Raw genomic sequence first — 20,397 nt, forward strand, 5'->3', positions numbered from 1 at the left:
GTGGGGACCTTAATTGCCACTCATGATAATAGTAACACATTGAAATACCATTCTCTTTTTTATAAATATGTTTGTGGAAATGCCCTGGGTTATAGAATCAGTTGGATAACTATACTATACTCTTTGTATTAGCTCATTAATTGTAATAAGAACAATTGCAGAAGGGCAGGGGCAACCAAGTATGAAAAAGATTCTTCACTTTGCTTTGTTCTCCTGCATAGTGATATTTTTAATATAGGGAGACTTTCTAGAATGTAAAATGTACTTGACTGCAAGACTGACTTTTCTTTGTTAATAGAGGATGCTGAAAGCAAGCATTTGGAAGAAAGGCAGAGGGAAGCAAGCAACAGATATAAAGGTTAACCAAGAAAGTGAGGAGTTGAGTTTCTCTGGGGGCTTATTAATACTGAGGACTTAGGAGACAAAAATCAATGGTACTGTCAGATGTTAGCACACTACAGATAAGCAGTGAACTAAGCTCAAGTGTTGCAAATGAAATGTTCAGATGGGCAGTCTCCTCTTATTCCTGATATATGAGCATTGTTCAAAGCATCCTTCCATATGGTTTATAGTTCACTTGTTACTCAGCTCTACTTTTGCACTTTGGCTGTTTTACTATCCCCTGCCCTTTAGGCATCTTCACATTGTTTATTACATAAAAATCATATCCAGATGGTTATTCTGCTATGCAGGTCCTTATGGAAATAGGATGAATTAGACTAAGTGCCATGCATAGGTTTTGTTTGGGAAGGGCTATTTTCTCCTTTTAAATAAAAGTATTGTCTTAAATTGATTCATCAATATGTTTTCCACGTTCAGTACCATGGCAGCAGATTGACAGCATAAGAATATACAAGTAATAACACAATGAAAGGTGAATTAAAAACTAATACAGCACTGTGACTCTTCTACTAGGTTCTGCTTGTCATCTAGGAAATGCTGGGGAAGAAGGACACAAGCAACCAGTTTCAGTTTACTTCTAAGCCAATGGAATTTACAGCAGCTTTAAACAGACAAGAGGTATTATAATTTCTCCCCGCTAACCTGATTTAATATCCACACACACTACTGTTAAGATTTAGAAGCTGAAGGGGTTGTCGAAATGCCCTCAACTGCCAATATTATGAAGTAACAAACAGCATGAGGATTTCCTTTGGGTGTAGATCTCAGAGTCTAGTTCTCCACACAGTCTGGCTCTATCATCATCTTGTACAGAGAGTAGCCAGTTAACCCCGTTTGCAATAAAGGCAGAATTTCATTATAAGGCTGTCTCAACTACGGTTTCATGAATTCTTGGGGTTTCTTAATGGTCCTGGAAGAGTTTCCCAAATGGGTGGAAGTTAATTACATTTTATAATTTTTTAAATTTGTTAAATATTTATCAGGTGATATGATCATGTATTGCCACTGATGGGCCTGGAGTATAGTGACCATGTGTCCTGACTCTCGTGGGACGATCACGACTTTGAGGCAAGAGTCCTGCATCCTGGAACATTATTATTATTAGCCTCTCTGCCGCCCCTGGGCTGCTGGCGGGGGCCTCTCCGCTGCCCTTGGGCCTGCAAACAGCTCGTGCCACATTGCAGACACAGCATGAGCCGGTCCTGGACCCAAGGGCAGTTCTCAGCCGACTGGGCTGCTGGCGGGGGCCTCTCCGCCATTCCTGGGCCCGGGAATGGCATCACTGCGTTCCCAGGCACACGTTTTCACAGGAACAATGCTCCAACACAAAGTGGCCACAAGACAGAGAAATCCAATTCACAAGAGAGAACATCTCCACTGAGCAAACTGAGGTGTGAATAAAGGCTCGCTTCTGCTTCACAAAGACTTCCCTAACACTGCTCACTGCCAGGCCACCTCTCCAGCTCCAGCCGCCAGGACCTGCCAGTTAAGCTGTGTGTGTGTGTGGGGGGGGAGCTCTCCTTCCCTTACTCCTTATCCCCTTTCAAAGCCCATTTTCCTTAAATGGGCTTTGAAGCTAGTCTCCAGGCATGGCAACCCCCTAGTCAATGGTGTCCCTTTTGAACAAACTTAAAATCTGGTCACCTTAGCTTGGAGGGGGTGGAAAGAGGAGAGGCCTCAGGTGGACATGTACACAGCTATGCTTCCCAACCATATTCTGCATGATGGCACTGCTTCTGGGGTTGCTTGAAGCCTGAAGAATATTTCAGGGGGTTCTCAATGGTAAAAAAAAGTTGAGAAAGGCTGAGATAGACATAGTATTGAAGACTGGGAAGGGGAAGAATAGTAATAAGAAGAGTTGGTTTTTATATGCCGCTTTTCCCTACCCGAAGGAGGCTCAAAGCGGCTTAAGGTCGCCTTCCCATTCCTCTCCCCACAACAGACACCCTGTGAGGTGGGTGAGGCTGAGAGAGCCCTGATATCACTGCTCGGTCAGAACAGTTTTATCAGTGCCGTGGCGAGCCCAAGGTCACCCAGCTGGTTGTATGTGGGGGAGTGCAGAATCGAACCCGGCATGCCAGATTAGAAGTCCGCACTCCTAACCACTATACCAAACTGGCTCTCCAGCATATAGCTGTCACACCTTGGTGTTTAAGAGAGAAGGTACAGATGGGAGATTTGTTTATTTTATTTATATCCCTTATTTCTACCCACTGAGAACCAAAATCAGCTTATATCATTGTCCTCTGCTCCATTTTATCTTCACAACAACCCTGAGAGGTACATTAAGCTAAGTTTGTGACAGGCCCAAGATCACCCATCAGGCTTCCATGATATAATTGGGATTCAGACATGAGTTTACTGAGATCTTAGTCTGACATTTTAGCCACTAAATCATGCTGAGCCTCACTTTCCTCACACAGCTTCTGAACTGGATCTGTCTGAAAATTCTGAAGATTTATTTATTTAAAACATTTTTCTGCTGCCCTTTTTTCCTAAAGGTCCCCATGCTGGCCAGCATAAAAAACCTTTAAAACATTTTAACAATTTAAAATTATAAAATGAATCAATAAAACTCACAAAGAACGCCAGAAATAGGAATTAGAGTCAGTAACTGATGATGATTATGACAATAATAACAACAATAATAATATTAGAAGTTACCAGGGCGCACACCACAGTGGCAAAACCTGTTTTTGCTCAGGAAAGGTAGCAGCTGGTTTACTAGCTGAAGCTGCTGACAGACACCAGTGCCACCTGTCTGTCCAGGCCCAGGAGTAGCCCTCTCCCAGCTACAAGCGTACTCCTTTCAGGGCAGAACAGGACATATCACATTTCCTGTTCTTTCTCCCAGCAGCAGCAGCAGCACTGTTTTTGTCAGGATTAAATTTAAGCTTGTCAGCTCTCACTTCATAATTTCCAAAACTACCTCCAGGCACCTGTTCACAGTTTCCACATCCTCTATGGGCTGTGCTTGTAGCATGAGCTAGAGCTGAATATCATCTGTATATAGGTGACAACTCAGCCTCAATTGCCAGTTGACCACTCCTCAAAAAAAAGGATGGTTCAAAATGAGTACAACAACAGAAAAAAGAACCTATCCTAGGCTACAATAAACAATTTCACAATGAATGCAACTAAACGTGTCTAATCTCTTCTTTTTATTTGAACAACCAAAACGGCCTCTAGATTATAACCGTTTTCAAGTAAGTTTTCATCAGTGGTTGTTTTTCAACTTACTGTTTGCTAATGAAGTCCTTCAATAGGATCAATTCTTCTTGGCAGGATTTAAGTAATATATATGTGGCCTTTGGCTCACAGGTACGGGGCAGTCTAGTCAAAAGACTGGCCTGTGCCAGTGATCAGAGGCTCTCACCTCACCATATGCTGCTTGCCCCATCTGTCTCCATACAACTGTGAAACATTCCTGCAAGGGAACTGCTGGTAACTATCTTATCCCAAGGCCAGGGAGTCAAACTAAAAATTCCATTACATTGCCATTACCTTACAGTATCACAAATAAATTGTGAGGAATATGGATACACAAGTTGAACAAGGTTAGCATGAATAGTGAGATAAAAAACCTATGTCCTTGTATGTCCTTGTTGAATCCTGGGTATGTCATAGTTTTGAATGTTATAATAACCTGCATTTCTGCAATCTCCCTTTCTAGCCTGTTCTTGAAGTTTCTTTGCAATATATATGTCAGGCTGCCATCTTGGGGAACTTATAGGCTTACGAGTAAGGAGCGGAACAGGAGTACCCCATCATATATATGGTCATGTCACCTGATAAATGTTTAATAAATTTAATAAATATATTTAAAAATTTAACTCCCACCCATTCAGGAAACCCTTTCAGGGCTGTCAAGAAATCCCAGGGTTTCATGAAAGCCTTGGTAGAGAAAGCCTCGTTTAGAAGGATATAAAAATTCTGGTTTTTTTGCACTGTTATAAACATATATTACTCCCAGAAAATGGACACAAGATGGGTAACAATAAAACCTATACATCATGAAAGTATAAATTAAAAGCAAGAGTTCATTGAAAACAGTGTCCAACATAGATTGGCATTCCCATACTATACAAGCTGTGGCCACGGTATGATAATGTAGCAGTCTGGAAGAACTGGATTGTTACTGAAAGGAACTGAAAAAATAGCAGAGGGTCCAACATCAGCTTTTTATCTCAAATTTTGTACAAACGTCTACTGAATTTAATGGGCGCAAATTTAGGTCAGAGCACAGTAATTATTAAAAGTATTCCCTAGAGGGGTTGTTTTAAATTTTAAAAACCCGGAAACACTTTATCACTACGATTAATTGCTTGTGACAGCCAAGAACGTTTTTCTGCTATAAGGGAGTTTTACATATATTCTTTACCTGTACAAATCAAAATGAGGCCTCAATAGCTGCTGCAGGTCGAGTACATCCCATTTTACAGCAATAATAATATGCACAAGTTTTATTGAAAGTATGACCTTGAACAAGTTCCCAGAGGAGTATAACTTTGCCTCCAGTGACTGGATTTAATTGGCAGTAGATACATTTCAACACATACAATGACGCTGAAAACGTTCAGCAAAATCATAGTTGTGATGGTGTGTGAATCACTCCTTCAGGCTCTGGAATATGGGAGAGCTGTTAATTCAGTATATATGTATATTGACTTCAAAAGAAGACATTCTCTGGCCATATTTGAATGCTCTGTAAACTCAGGGTGAAGGATGCAAGAGTTGTAGAGCACCAGGCTATTTAAATGAATGAAACAGTTTTATTATGAAGAGACACCAACTTTGTATAGAAAGAGTAGAGGACTAACGGTTGTCCTTCATCCATTGATTCTGGCCTGGAGTCAAGCAGGGAAGATGTATGCTCAAAGGAGCAGGAGGTCCCCAAAGAACCAATCAGGGCACATGGTGAGAATATTTGAAAAATGCCAGTAAATTCTTGATCTTAATATTCAAACTATGCATCTCCATCAATACCCCAATATCCTCTTGAATCATGCATATTAAAGATCTTGCTTCTTCCAACATTTGGAAGTCCCATTTTAATATATGGGTTCCTTCTTTCTGACTTTCTGGTGCATGTGTGCCTTCTCAGTTGAAGCAAAGGACAGGGTTTCTAGAGGGTGGTTATCTCTGAAAGGATGTTAACAGGACAATCTTCACCAATTTATAATCATTGTCCCATCAACAAGTTCTGACTTAAATTCTGCAAGTTCTGTGAGCATGAAAACTAAGCAATGCAATCCAATGCCACTTTTCTTGATATCTGGCATCAGATACAGAATCATATGGTTGGAAGGGATCTCCAGGGTCATGCAGTACAACCCCCTGCAGGATGTAGGAAATTCACAACTATCTGCCCACCCACAGTAACCCCAATTCCATGCCCAGATGATTCTGCACCCCCCCCCCTCCCCAATAACCAGAATTCCTGGTCTGCCTGGCCTGGAGGAAATTCAACTCCCACCCCCAAAGTGGTGATTGGCATTTCTCTGGACATGAAAGAAAAAGTCACAAGAAGTCAAGCATGCACACAATCTCTTCTGCCCACCCACTTACAATCAGCCTAAATTCTCAGAGTCATCATTTCTGTGAGGTGGTTTTTAAGCCTCTGCTTAAAAACTTCCAAGAAAGGAGAACCCACCACCTCTTGAGGAAGCCTGTTCCATTGAGGAATTGCTCTAACTGTCAGGAACTTCTTCCGGATGTCCAGATGATTTTTTTAAAATTAATTTTATCCCATTGGTTCTGGTGCTACACTCTGGGACAACAGAAAACAACTCTGCTCCATCCTCTATGATAGCCCTTCAGGTACTTGAAGATGGCTATCATATCACCTCTTAAGTCATCTTCTCTCCATGCTTTCTTAATCTTTCCTCATATGTGTTTATCTCCAAACCTCTCACCATTTTTGTTGCCCTCCTCAGAACATGCTCCAGTTTGTCCCTATCCTTCTTCAATTGTGCTGCCCAAAACTGAACACAGGGCATATTTGCACCCATTAAATGTAGTGAAATGCTTACCTAATATTGCTATATTTCGGCCCCTCTATATAATGTCACCAACATCCAGCGTCTGGACAGTAACTGACTCGCTACATCCTCCATTTTAAAGCATGAGTTCAGGAATCACATAAAGTAAATTGCCACTAGCTACTGGAGAGCAACCAGCAGAGGGAAGGTATGGAGGCTCAAACATGCTAAAGGCGCCTGCCTCATCCTGCCATCCTATAATGATGCATTTGATTTTTCCTACCTAAATGCAGAACTTTACATTATTCAGCATTGAATTTCATTTAATTCATTTTAGCCCAGTTTTCCAGCCTGTCAAGATCATCCTGTATCCTGATTCTGTCTTCTGGTGTGTTTACTACCCCTCCCAGGTTAGTATCATCTGCAAATTTAATAAGCACCCCCTCTATTCCTTCATCCAAATCATTCATGAATATGTTGAACAACACAGGGCACTCCTGAGGCACTCCACTCATCACTCCTCTCCAAGAGGATGACAAAACATTAACAAGCACCCTTTGCGTGTGATCTGTTAACCAATTATCGATCCACCTAACAGTAATAGGATCCATACCGCATTTTATCAACTTGTTAACAAAATATAATTAGTTGGCTCTTCTACACCTCTTTTGTGCTGTGATTAGCAACAGAATTGTTCAGAATTCTAACTTTCCTTGCAGTTGTAGGATAGAGATGAGGAATAGGCTAAGTATTCTTCTGAAACTGCCTATTGATTTAAACAGCACTTATTTTCCAGCTTTTGCCAATCTTATGTTCTCCCATTGCAGTGGTGGGGGGGAAAGTCTTGTTGAGCAAAGGCCCTTATTAGGGAATAGACATTCCATCTACTTCTGACTTTTGCACTGGTGAAGATACTTCAGGAGCCCTAGTCAATACTACCAGTGCAATGGTGGAACTATGCTGGTACAAAGCATAATCTATGCCTGTGAAACTTTGGGATTTAATTGCCACAGTGGGACTTAAATATCCATCGGGTCTATTTTAATCTCCCCCTCAGTTTTCCTTCCATCTGCAGGTATCAGTTTGATTTGTGTGAATTTATGAGCACCATCTGGTGGCCAAATATAACCTGGAAAATTGTATATATCCTAATAGGTAGTTACATACTCAAGTTTCAGTCATTCTGATATCTTAACAAATATTCTATTGATATTGAACTAAATAAAAATTATCTTGTCTTTTTTGCTTCATTGCTAGTAGAACATTGAACACCTAATGAGGTTTCAGTTATGCACATGAATTGGGTGAGGTCAATGAGACAAAGTACAATCACTTCCATGTGATTCCTGGGATTAGAAATACCCATATCCTAAATATTTGTTCTAGCATTTATATTTTAAAGTGTTCCATGTTTCAACAGATCCAGCCAACCTGATGGGTGCTGAAAAATGAAAGGATAAAACCTATGTAGCAGGGTATAGTCTGGTTAAGAATTACTCTTACAATCTAGTAGTTACAGGGAACTTTTAATATGGGAGCTTTCAAAATGACAATTCCTATATGTAGTGAGAGCCAGCGTGGTGTGGTGGTTACGAGTGGCAACCTGGAGAACCAGGTTTGATTTCCCACTCCTCTGCATGCAGCCAGCTGGGTGACCATGGGCCAGTCACAGTTCTCTTAGGGCTGTTCTGACAGAGCTCTCTCAGCCCTACCTCCCTCATGGGGTACCTGTTGGGGGGGGGGTACAAGAAAGTTGTTTATAAGCCACTCTGGGGTTAGTGAAAAGTGGGATATAAAAAAACAGCTCTTCTCCTAGCATGAAGTGAAACAATCTGTTCTACTACCTCAACATAATCATACCACAGTCTGCTGTAAGTGCAGAAGAGGTCAGAGCTGTATTGGCTACATATACAAGAGGCTAGAGCTGTATTGAGCTGTATGGGGGTTGGTGCTAGGGTCTGGGGAGGTTATAGGATTGCATTATTTGTGATTTTTATTGTAAGTTTTATTGTTGTTCACTGCCACAAAACAGCAGGTCCGTGAGTGTCAGCATACAAATGTAATAAACAAACAAACAAAATATTTCCTCCATTCAGAATACATATCAATCAGAGCTATGCAAGACTGAATTGACAGTCTGAAGAAGACCATTATGGTGAGATAAGACTTAGATCTTAACCAGCCTAGAAAAATCTGTATTTGGATGCATTTGAATAATGAAGTGGGAATATTAAATTAAAACTATGCGTACAAGGACCAATTGATAGTGCAGCTGTACATTTTTGCCATTTCACTTTAACCATTAAAGAATTGTGGCTCTTATATAGTCTCCCAAGACCAACGATGACACTTAAGTGGCACTTCAAGAAAGGATTATTAAAGACAGTAATGAATTGCCCATCCTAGGAATCTAAGGGCTGCCTTTTTAGTCCTCTGAGATGTAAGAGATGGTACCTCATGGAGACAGACGTTTGAACATAATAATTTTGTACTGAACCGCATCCATGCTTCTTTTTCCTGAGAATCTTCTATTGTGAGTGCACACATGATCTCAGAGCAGTGCCATGCATTACCAAGAAGCATTACCAGCTGCCTGCACAGTCTCATTTCAAGTGTCTGAGCTGTCTGCCTGTCTCCTGTTTTACTAAATGTATCATTCATTATTCGAGCATTTCAAGCATTATATACCTTGACCTCTTCTATCATTGTCACAGTATGTTATTTAGCAGTTGGGTGTAATAACTTGCCTCCATCCAAACTTTTGGACTACAAGACATTCAGGTCCCTTTGAGACATATTATTTTATGATCCCTTTTCCTTAATTTCTTAGCTACAAAATGTATGGTTTAGAAATATCCTGCCAAATAAGGGAATTGTAAGGATAAAACCAGGGGGAGAATGAAGAGATCTGATACTATGGTAACAGAGTGCCTTATAAGATTTTCATTGGGCAGGCTTTAGATATCACAGCTAATAAGTAATAACAGTGCAATTTTGGCACTTTGAACAGAAATGTTATCTTATAGCTTCCCCTCCCCCAGTTTTAAGAAATAAGCTCTGCAAAAAAAATGAACCTGTATGAAATTTTGCAGAGACAGACTCAGCTGGTTGCTGAGTACCACGCAAGGAACCCAATTACTTGATAACCACGTGATTTTGAGCTGCCATCGTGATCCTTTATTATATAGTACTTGGCTGCATACTGCAGCTTCATGTGGCACCACATCATGCACCAACAACCACATGTGTATTAGCATTCTATCCCCTAGTATATCAGTACTAACCCGAACAGTACAGACCTATACCCTTCTACGTTGATGCCAATTGACTTTAAAAGGTGTGACTCTTTTTAGGATCCCACTATATGCCTCCTCCTTCCCTCTCATCTTGGACCTGGTCTACACATGCAGAGGTGAAAGAACAGACTGCACTGCTTCAGTCTGCAGGGATTGTCTCACATTTTGTATGCCATGTAAAAAGATATCATGCGATTGGAAAATAAACCCAGCAGGATGCATGCATCTTCCCTCATGTGCTAAGATTTTTCCTTGCAAAAATGCTTTTTCCATAGAAGATCATTCAGTGGTGACTGCCATCATATACAATCTGAAGCTTAACAGTTCATTCTAGTCAGGATTCTACCATATCATTTTTCTGTGTGTTGGAAACACAGGGGCTTTATATAGGAGTTGGAAACACAGGGGATTTATATGGGAACAGATTCTGGAATAGATATTCAGATTAAGCATGAAAACAAAAAAAAGCAGCAAAATCAGCACAAGTGGAAAGCAAAACAGTATTGGAGATTGTAATGCTGCATGCAAGAGGATCTGGGAGGGAATCCTCTTAACCCTTAGGTACACCGGACATCTCACCCCACAATTTCATTGGTTTGATGTTGATCCTCTTTGGTCATTGCTTACCTTCTGTTTCTTCTCTTCTTCTCTCTCTTACTTGGACTTGGAGCTTGAGCAAGTTAACCTCTTTGAAATTTATCTGTTCACAATAAGTGAAATGTACCCACATGAATATAACAAAGTTTGAGTCCTGTGGTGGTTTTAAAATGAACACCATGCACCCCAAAGATTATATTCAGAATTAAATGTTGTTGGTCTTAAAGGTGCCACTGGACTCAAAACTTGGTTCTGTTGCTTCAGACCAACATGGCAAGAAGAAGAAGAAGAAGAGTTGGTTCTTATATGCTGCTTTTCTCTACCTGAAGGAGTCTCAGAGCAGCTTACAGTCGCCTTCCCTTTCCTCTCCCCACAACAGACACCCTGTGAGGTGGGTGAGGCTGAGAGCGCCCTGATATCAATGCTTGGTCAGAATAGTTTTTTCAGTGCCATGGTGAGCCCAAGGTCACCCAGCTGGCTGCATGTGGGGGAGCGCAGAATCGAACCCAGCTCACCAGATTAGAAGTCCGCACTCCTAACCACTACACCAAACTGGCTACCCACCTGAATCAATCTACATGAATATGCCATGTAAGATGTGCTATTTTTGTAGGTAAAATTTATTTTTCTTTTTACCATTGGAATTAAAATTTGTTTGAACAACATTTTCTCCTTAACTAGGAAACATGGAAGATCAGGGATACTACATAAAAAGCCCCTGTGTTTCCAATTCAAATATTTTTTTTTCATTTCACCCAATAAATGGAAGCCATTATTCTGGGCAATGCAGAGGTCTAATTGAAAGATTTTCAGTTAGATGTATGTTCTAGGTTGCTCCTGGAAGTGCCCTCCCCCAAATACAAAACCAAAAAGGCAATGGAATTCCCATGCCCTCAATAGTCCATCCATCAGAGTCTGTCCAGAAAGGAGGCAAACTTGAGGTTTCATGTTTTGATAGTTGGCACAAAAATCCCGGTTTTTCAGTTTTTAAAATCTTGCTCTATATAATATGATATGATATGATATGATATGATATGATATGATATGATATGATATGATATGATATGATATGAGTGCCAAATTTTAACTTCCTAGGGAGCCCGGAAGCACCTTAACTATTTCATGGTCTAGCTTAATTTTATACTGAGGAGAGGGGACAAACATTCCTCAGTTTTCTACCCTGCAGGGTTTTGAATGGTACATGTGCCAAATTTCAGCCATACAGTTCACGGAGAAGAAATTTAATAATTTCAATCTTTCAGTAAGTCACTCATCCCAGTTGTGTAAATGCATGCAAAAGCTTGGGATCAATCTGCTCCTCATAACAAAGGAAATGTCCCTGGCCAAATGCCCATCAGGTATGAAAAAAATTGATTTCCTGTATAACCAGGGGAAAGATGGGTGGGTGTCTGCATGAGATGAAGGTGCAGAATCTGAGACTGAAAAATAAGAGATACAGGAAGAAATGAGGACAGCCATTATTGAGGAGTGAGATGAAGCACTTGGCAAGTATTCTCTCTCTCTCTCTCTCTCTCTCTCTCTCTCTCTCTCTCTGGGTTGGGAAATACCTGGAGATTTTGGGGATAGAGCAGGTGTAGATGAGATTTGGGGCAGGGAGGAACCTCAGTATAGTACAAGGTCACCCTTCACAGCGGCCATTTTCTCCAAGAGATCTGATCTCTATTGCCTGGAGATGAGTGGTAAAACTAGGGGATCCCCAAGTCCCACCTGGAGACTGTCATTCCCTACCTGTAGAGGGTCTCTTTGACTCAGTCAACATTCTGATTGGGCCCTCCGAGTGTCAATCCAGGGACAAGCAGCCAATGGGGAGGCGCGCAAAGCGCCTTCCTATTGCCCCCTCACCAGGACAGACCAAAATTCCATTCATCCAGCCCAGTCTGGCTGCCAGTCTGCTCCTGACCACCAAAGGGAGAGGAGGTCAGTAGGGCTGCCAAGAGGGATGAGAACAGAGGCTTGGACAGGCTGCACCAGCCCTTTTAGCCCCAAGGCTGTCCTAACTGCCATGCCCAACTGCAAATTGCCTCAGAACCCTGACAGAGCTGGCAGGAGGCTGCAGAGTACTCCCCTCCCCCCCCCCCCTTCAGGCCTGCTGCGAAGGAACCTCTGACAGGCCCTGACTGAGGGGAGGGAGGCATTTTCCTTCAGAGAGCAACGCAGGGGAGCCTGAGGGCCTTCCTTTTGAGGGGGGGGGCTTTCCCCTTCTGCCAAACAGTTGCCTGACAGGGAGGCCACAGAAAAGCCCCTTCTCACTTAAAATACTGTTCTGCCCGGAGGTTAGACACAGCCAAGCCATGTGTCTTTCTTCTTTGCAACTCTCTGCAGATTTGAGGCCACTGCACAGCGTTATTCTGCAGAGGAAACTGGCTCTTTTGTCTCCTGTTTCATCTGCACAACAACCCTGTGCAGTAGGCCTCAAGTCTTTCAATTCAACAACAACCTGTGTGGGAAGCCTTAAATGTTTCTTCTCTACCACAACCCTGTCCAAAGTAGCCCTTTCTGCCTGGGGAGCTGATCTTTATACTATGCAGGTGAACTGTAATTCCAGGAGCTCTCCAGGCCACACCTGTAGGTTGGCTACCCCTGGGTTGGAAATATTCCTGGAGGTTTGGAGGTGGGACTTCAAAATCGTACAATGCCTCAGAGTCCAGCCTTCAAATGAGCCATTTTTGCCTGCAGTTGGTAGGGAGTGGTGCAGGTGTGTCCCTCCTGGCCTATGGGTTATGGCCAGCCCTTACCAGCAACTGTTTGTATTCTGGGGCGCAGACAGGCAGACTAGCATCAGTCCTGTGAGTCTGGAAAGTGCAGGATGATCTAAATAAATATTTACAGCCTGAAACTGTAAATAGAGAAAAAGTAAATGTCTGGAGACACATAGTAACTGAAATTACTTCTTGGCCTGGCAAATAACCTTGGCCTGGTAAATAAAAAACAGTATAAAAAACCTTACTAAGGTCAAGACTGCTGTGCACAGAGAGTCTTCCTCTTAGGGTTGCCAGCTTCCCTGTGAGGCTCACTATCCCACCTCCCTCATGGGGAGTCTGCTATGGGGAAAGAAGGGGAAGATGATTGGAAAATGCTTTGAGACACCTGAGGCCTGCTGGGTCACTGCAGCCCATTCCCAGTTCTCTCAGATCTCTCACAACCCCACAGGTTGACTATTGTGGAGAGACGAATGGAAAAGGTGTTTGTAAGCCGCTTTGAGACTCCTTTGGGTAGTAAGCAATAGGGTACAAAAATCCGTTCTTCTAAGGAGCAACCATGAAAGAAGCATGTGGGCACTTAACATTTTACCAACAGTGAAAATATGGGATACAGAAGGAACAGGGTGGACACCTGTGTACTGTGACTACCCCACGTGTATTAGGGCAGAGGGGCATTTCGGTAAATGTGGCCTAATTCACACAAGAAGGGAAATGACGCAGAACTGGGGGGAATTGGTTGCCATGTAATCTTACCCTAAGAAGAGTCTCCAGTCTGATTTTCCCTTCACATATCTGAGATATGGGTGTCAAGAACCTGTGGTGTGGAATGTTCGTTGAGTGTGGGAGAGGACTGACCTTTGGGAATTGGAATTGAGGCATAGTGGTTACAGATGAGCTTTCCAGAGCCATATCTCCACACCCATGCCCTCCTTTGCCACACCACCACAACCTCCCACACAACACACACATTCAACCCCATGCCCTTACAGACTGGACAACTCCTCCCCTTCCTCTTCCCACTGCCAAGCTCTAGCGCCCATTGTATTATTGGAGACAACGGGCTTTACCTCCAATAAATACAATAAAACCCCTAACATACCCCAATTACATTGTTAAAATTATTAAACAAAAAGATGGCATCACTAATAAATCAATTAATCCCCTCGACCAGCCAGGCCACAGTCTTGCCATCCTACTGACAAGAGTGGGAACCAATGGACACAATGGAGATGGAGATGGGGTAATCCTAGATTGAATGGTGGGAATCCACCCTGGCCTCAACCATATCCATGGTGGGAAAGCTAAGTCTTACAGGCCCTGTGGAAAGTTGACAACTCCGGCAGGGCCCTAAGCTCTTCCAGGAGCTCATTCCACCAGGTTGGGGCCAGGACCAAAAAGGCTCTGACCCGGGTCGAGGCCAGGCAAGCTTCCCGAGGGCCCGGGTCTACCAGTAAGTTCATACCCAAAGAGCGAAGAGCCCCCCCCTTGTGGAATGGGCTGCCTAAGGCGGTCAGGAAGGCTCCCAGGCTTTGAAGATTCTGCAAACTAGATAAGGCAGAATTGTTTTGGAGGGAATCTTCTATAACAGTACTAGGGCTATACTATAATGCGGGGGTCATCAGCCACTGGTCTGCGGCCCGCTCCCGGGCCGCGAAGGCCATGGTACTGGGCCGCCGGCAGGCGCAGCCACCGGCACACTGGCAATGCAAATGTGCATGCGCTCAGTTGCCACACATTCGCGTTTGCGCCCCTGGTGGCGAAAACGAGCATGCGCATTAGCACCACCTGGTGGCAAAAACGTGCATGCACGGCAACTGCGCGTGTGTGTTTGCGCGCAGCTGCCACTTGTGTGCGCGGCACCTGGGCCATCAGCTCTCCCCCCACCCCTGGAGGCAGTCCCTGACCTCAGAAAGGTTGGGGACCGTTGCTATAATGGAACTGTTCAGGGAGACACTGTGGGTTATCAGTACTGTACAGAGTGTATATTATCTGGCCCTCTCCATACTGTATTTCTGCTTATGCAATACTATTTTCTGCATTATATAACAAGCCCATAATTTTTTCAGACTTTTGCAAACCATGGCTTATTAAATGTTTATCCTGTCGACTGTATTGATTTGCAGTGTGTAACCCACCTTAAGTCTCCATGAGAAAGGCAGACTATAAAGGATGGAAGTAAACAGACTGTGGAGTAGGAAGGACCAAAAAGACAAAAAGTCATTCCACTGAAAGCAGTGTAGTGCAAATAGATGATATTTAGTCTCTGGTGAGAATCTGGAAATATACCTGGCTTTCTTTTTGCTGGCAAGCTACCAAGCAGTACACACAGAGAAGCCTGTTTCCTCACACTGATCTTGTTGTTTGGATCAGAGACAGCCATTTCTTGAGGTTGCCACTGCAACCCCTCCCCTGCAGCTGGGCAGTGCCTGCTCAAGCAGAGTGTCCAGGGATGGGTGTCTCCTATAGGGAGGGGAATCAGACTCACTTAAGACTGTTGTTTTCAAAGACCAGCTTATTTTTCTACAGTGCTTTTACCTGTGAGGGTGCATTCATCCATATAATTCAGAAGTTCCTATGGGATGAAGGATCAGAGAACACACTCCTGAGAGTACACATTCCTTGACATGAATTTCTGTTGTTCAAAAACCAAGACATGCCTCAAATATGCAAGGAAATCTTGGTTATTTTGGAAAAGATTCTTCACCCCAAGATTTCCTTGCATATTTGGAGCATCACTGTGAAGGAGTTTGAACTCAGTCCTCTCGGGTCCAAATCTAGTATTCTAACCATTACAATCCATTGTATCTATCAAGTATATTTGAATCCTAGCCTTTCTCCAAAGAGCTCAGGATAGTGAGTGTTGTGTCTGTAGACCGGCTGAGGACTGAGCTTGAGGTCTGAGGCAGGATTGTAATTCCGACTGCTGGATCCAGACAGTTTAAACAGAAACTTACCAACAGAGCGCACTGATGGAAAGAGGGATTCTGCTGTTTGTATATAAGTTGAGTTTGTTGGAGAGTATTGTGTATGCGGTTTCTCAGAGGACCAGAGCTTGAGCACCCTTTTGAGAGCTTGAAATCCCAGCTAGGATCATAAAAACAGCCAATGGGAAACAGTAATTACAGCTGTTCTGTAACCAATGTGATGACAGAGTCAACATCCAATGAGAGATCTCCGCTTAGGGCCAATGAGGTTACTGGGCAGAGAGATTCTTTTGTTCAGGATCTGTTGGAGAACTTACTGTGTTTTACTTGGGTCAAAACAGATTTAACAGAGGAGTTCTCTAGCTCAGTTTTAGTAATACTGGTTCTTGTACCATCATGCTGATGTTACAATAAAGAGCTGAAATGAACTCCCAGTGTCCTGGTCTCTGAACTTACAGATCTAACAGTGAGCAAGAACCCTAAGTTCAAAGAATGTGACTGCCCCAAGGCAAGTTTCATGGTTGTGGGATTTGTACCCAGTCTTCCAGATCCTAGTCTGGGGGCATAACTACCCAATATGTCGGACATAACTTCACTCGATTAGCTCTCTCAGGTTTGTGCAGTCTTTTCCTTTTCCTAAGATTCTGACAGAAGTCCTCTCAGACCTGCTGGTATGTCCACTCTACATTTTCATTGATTGTTTTATGATGATTTTCTATAACATGATCAGGGAATATGGGCTCAAGCAAAGAATGAAATAAATCTATAGGAGAAGAACAGAAAGCTTTGTCCTGTAAAAGATAATACTGAATTATGTGTTATACAACCAAATACATTTTAAGCAGACTCTCTGAGCAATCCTTTGTGCTTTGTCCCCTACTGGGATATGAATATTTATTACTCAGAGTGGAGTTCAGCTTTATTTCTTGTGTACAGGATTGTGGGAAGCTAGGGGCCAACAAAGAGTATTTACTAATGTCCTATTCTGGCAACTGAAGCAGGTTCCCTTTAAATATTTTGGTTAATAAAGGAAAGGGTAAATATTGCTTGCTACCATAATGCAAGGAGAGCAACTCTCTGCCCACATCTTACCTTGTTGTCCTTCATTTTTCCAGCTATACTGCAGACCAGGAATCAGAAAACACACTTTAAACATCAGCATACAATAAAGTAAGATTGTAGTACAGAGACAAACTCCCCTTTATCTTAAGTGCTTCAGTTTTTTTCAAAAATAGACCCTCTTGATTTGCACATGAACTGGTAGGCTCATGCATATTTGTGCTTTAAAATAAATATCAAAGGGATATCAGATGGTTCTTCTATAATCTGATCCTTCATCATCAGTGCTCTCTCCCTCTCATTTTACATGTGTGTGTTTGTTCTTCTGTATCATGTGGTATAGTCTCTATCTCCCACATAATCTACAAGGGAAGCTGGCTGCCTATTGGTAAGGGGGCAAATCTGAGGCTTCTACCTCTGTTCCTTCCACTTCAGAGCCTTTTGCTTGCCTGTTTGCAGCAAGTGAAAGCACAGACTTACCTTTTCCTCTGCAGTAAGTGGGCTTCCTGTCATGGGTGGAAGCAAATGTAGCTTGTTGAACCACTGCTTCTGTTCCTCTTTTGCCTTATTTTTGACCAAATGTGGATGCACGGCTGAACATTTATCAGTCTTTGAGACATACTGGAAGTGCTATCAGTTGGCCACACCTTCATTCCCCCATAAGTGACATGTCACCTGGAAGTGACATTATACAGATGGAACCATTGCTTCATTAGTAAGTTTCTGCTACAGATAAGGCACAACAGAATAGGATACCTGGGATCACCAGTCCATGTGATCCATTAGATAAGTAGCTTTCACTGTAAAGATGGGCTTTTTTTGAGATGCAGAAGGAGCCTTTTCCCAAGGCCCGGAACTCATGGGAGATCCCTCTGCCATCCCCCGAGTTAAAACAAAAAGAAAAAAACCCAAAACCTTCCCAATCCCAAGGAAGAACTCATCTTGCTCAACTCCAGCTGCCATCACTGACACAGGTCGATGAGGTGGTAGGAGCCTTGGCCAGCAAAGGTTTGAATGGCTGATCCCATTCCCATTCCCTCCAGGCCCATCATTGGTCACTTTAGGAGAGAGTGGGTTAACCTGCCTGTATAAGGGATTTTAAAAATTAAAAATAATTTTTCAAATACCCACATGCTACAGTGCACTCTGGGTTGAGAATCCCTGCTTTAGACTATGTGCAGTCAAAGCCTTTGCCACAGCCTAACAGGTGCAGTCACAGAGAATGAAATCTCTCATATAAATAAGTTCTGTGGTTATATCAAATCAGACAACCCCACCATGCCCATAAACACCAAAGAGGACAATCTTGGCTGGCAGGAAGATGGGCTAACAAATTAGATGGTTAGATTACGTCCCTAACATGCAGATGTCTGCTGAGTCATTTTGGATTCTGACTGCCCCCCTCCCTCTCTGCCCACGAAAACAAGAATAGATAGCAAGATAACAACATAAGTAAGACTAGAAAGTATCTGACCCCTTGCAGAACATAAATATTTCTTTTCTATTTGAGAATGTTTAAAGCAGGGGTGTCAAACATTTGGCCTGTGGGCTGGAACTGACCCACCCAGGGCTCTTATCTCGCCTGTGAGCACCCGGGCATTCCCTTTACTGCCAGATGACAGAGGGTGAGCAATATGTCCCTGTATACTGCCCCAGTGCAAGTGAGCATCGGATGATGGAAGTGGGAGGGTGGGCATTAGGAAGAGGCGTTAAGGAAATACTGAAAGTGTGTTAATGTTTTTAACATGTTTATATTTTGAGTAAAAAATAGTTTCATTCATTGAGTTTGCTTGGGTCCGTTACCTGCACCTGGCATTACATTTTATGGCAAGACTAGTCTGGCTTGGCAAAGTGGCAGGTCCAGTCCTTGTAACAAATGAGTCCGACACCCTTGGTTTACAGTGTTTACGAGTGGGAATTGTTGGACTCTTATCAAGAATGCACTCTTATAAAATTGCACATTTTTATAATAATTAATTGGAAAAGTTAATGGAACCCATGCACTCCCTAAATAGTTACTCAGTAGAATAGAAGATTCCTAACAAGAAAAAAGATAGTCACCCAAACTGAAACAGAACAACTCAAAGTATCCTGAATATGCTCACACATACGTGTGCATGCTGTGTAGGCTACTAAAATATTACAGTACCTCAACAATGCCTCAAAGCATGTTATAGAGAACCACCTCCTGTGGATAAAAAAAAATCTTAAATAAAAAGTATCCCAAGTATTTATAGTTGTTTGGCAAAAGATCAGGAGAAGTATTGCTTCATTAAAAATTAAGTGAACTGACATTTTTGTGATCTGAGCATTCACAAATGATTAGTTAAACTTCCCCGCAGGTACCTAGCTGCTGTGATTCATCAAAGTGGGTATGTTATTTTTTCCCTCACAAAATATAACCAAAAAAGGAAAATGGCACACTGCACTGGACTGCAGACAAAATGCTGTTTTGGGAGAAGTTAACCAATTGATTTGATCCTGAAATGCTGAATGTGATCAAAAGTATTCTAAGTCCCCTCACGCTAGTGGGGGAGTCAAGAATTCTCTAGCAGGTAAGAGATGTGTGAGAGGAAAATAAAGTGAGAGGAAAACTGGGTTCAGCAGGTGAGTGGAGATTAGGCAGAATCATGTGCTATGGGATTCATTCCTGCCCAAATATTGCTGTAATGTTTTCCTTGCAAAAACAGGCCTCAGGTAAAACCCACTCGCAACAGTAAATGAGATCCTTCACTGTTAGTCATAGTCCATCTTCACAGCCTCTGCAGAGAACTCTGACTAGCTCTTTGGCAAATTATTACATATCACCAAAAGTAGATAAACTCAAACCAAGTCATGATAATATGTATTAAGATGTGTAACATCACACCACATCATTCTGTCATCATGCTAAAGGAATTAACAGCGTGCCCAGTGATGGAGGTATGGTCTGCATAAATAATTGCCAGCAAGACAAAATCAAGCGTAGGGCAGATAAACAAAGCTTACACCCAGCTATGACACCCCTATCCACTTTCCTCCCTCAGAGGCAAGATTTTTCTTTCCCTTTTGTGACTGAGCTGCCCAGTTATCTGTTTTTCTTCTTCTACTACTACTAATTATCATTATTACTACTTTGTATGCTTCCCTTCCCTGACTGGCTCAGTGCAGGCCCTGACGGAGCTAGCCCGGTTCTGCCGAGCGTGCAAAGTGGAGCTCTTCCACCAAGCATTTGGTTGAGGCCAGTGAAACCGACAACATCTATTGGGCCCTCCAGAGCCCCCCTCCCAATCTGACCAATCTTCACGGTTATGGTCAAAAGGTTAACAGTTATACAAAGGAAAAGTAAATATTCCGTGTTCATTGTTACTGATGTTATTGTTGTTGTGGATTGATGTAGTTACTGAATTCACATTGTATATGTCTTATTGCATGT

General features: G+C 42.6%; 1 protein-coding gene across 6 annotated transcripts in view; it reads right to left on the bottom strand.

Annotated features, from left to right (window-relative positions):
* The window catches only part of GRM1 (glutamate metabotropic receptor 1), a 277,139-nt gene that overhangs the window by 208,299 nt on the left and 48,443 nt on the right, over positions 1 to 20,397 (bottom strand). The gene's annotated exons all lie outside the window — the stretch shown is intronic.

This window comes from Paroedura picta, chromosome 1 (assembly GCF_049243985.1).
Source record: "Paroedura picta isolate Pp20150507F chromosome 1, Ppicta_v3.0, whole genome shotgun sequence".
In the NCBI taxonomy this organism is placed as follows: Eukaryota; Metazoa; Chordata; class Lepidosauria; order Squamata; family Gekkonidae; genus Paroedura; species Paroedura picta.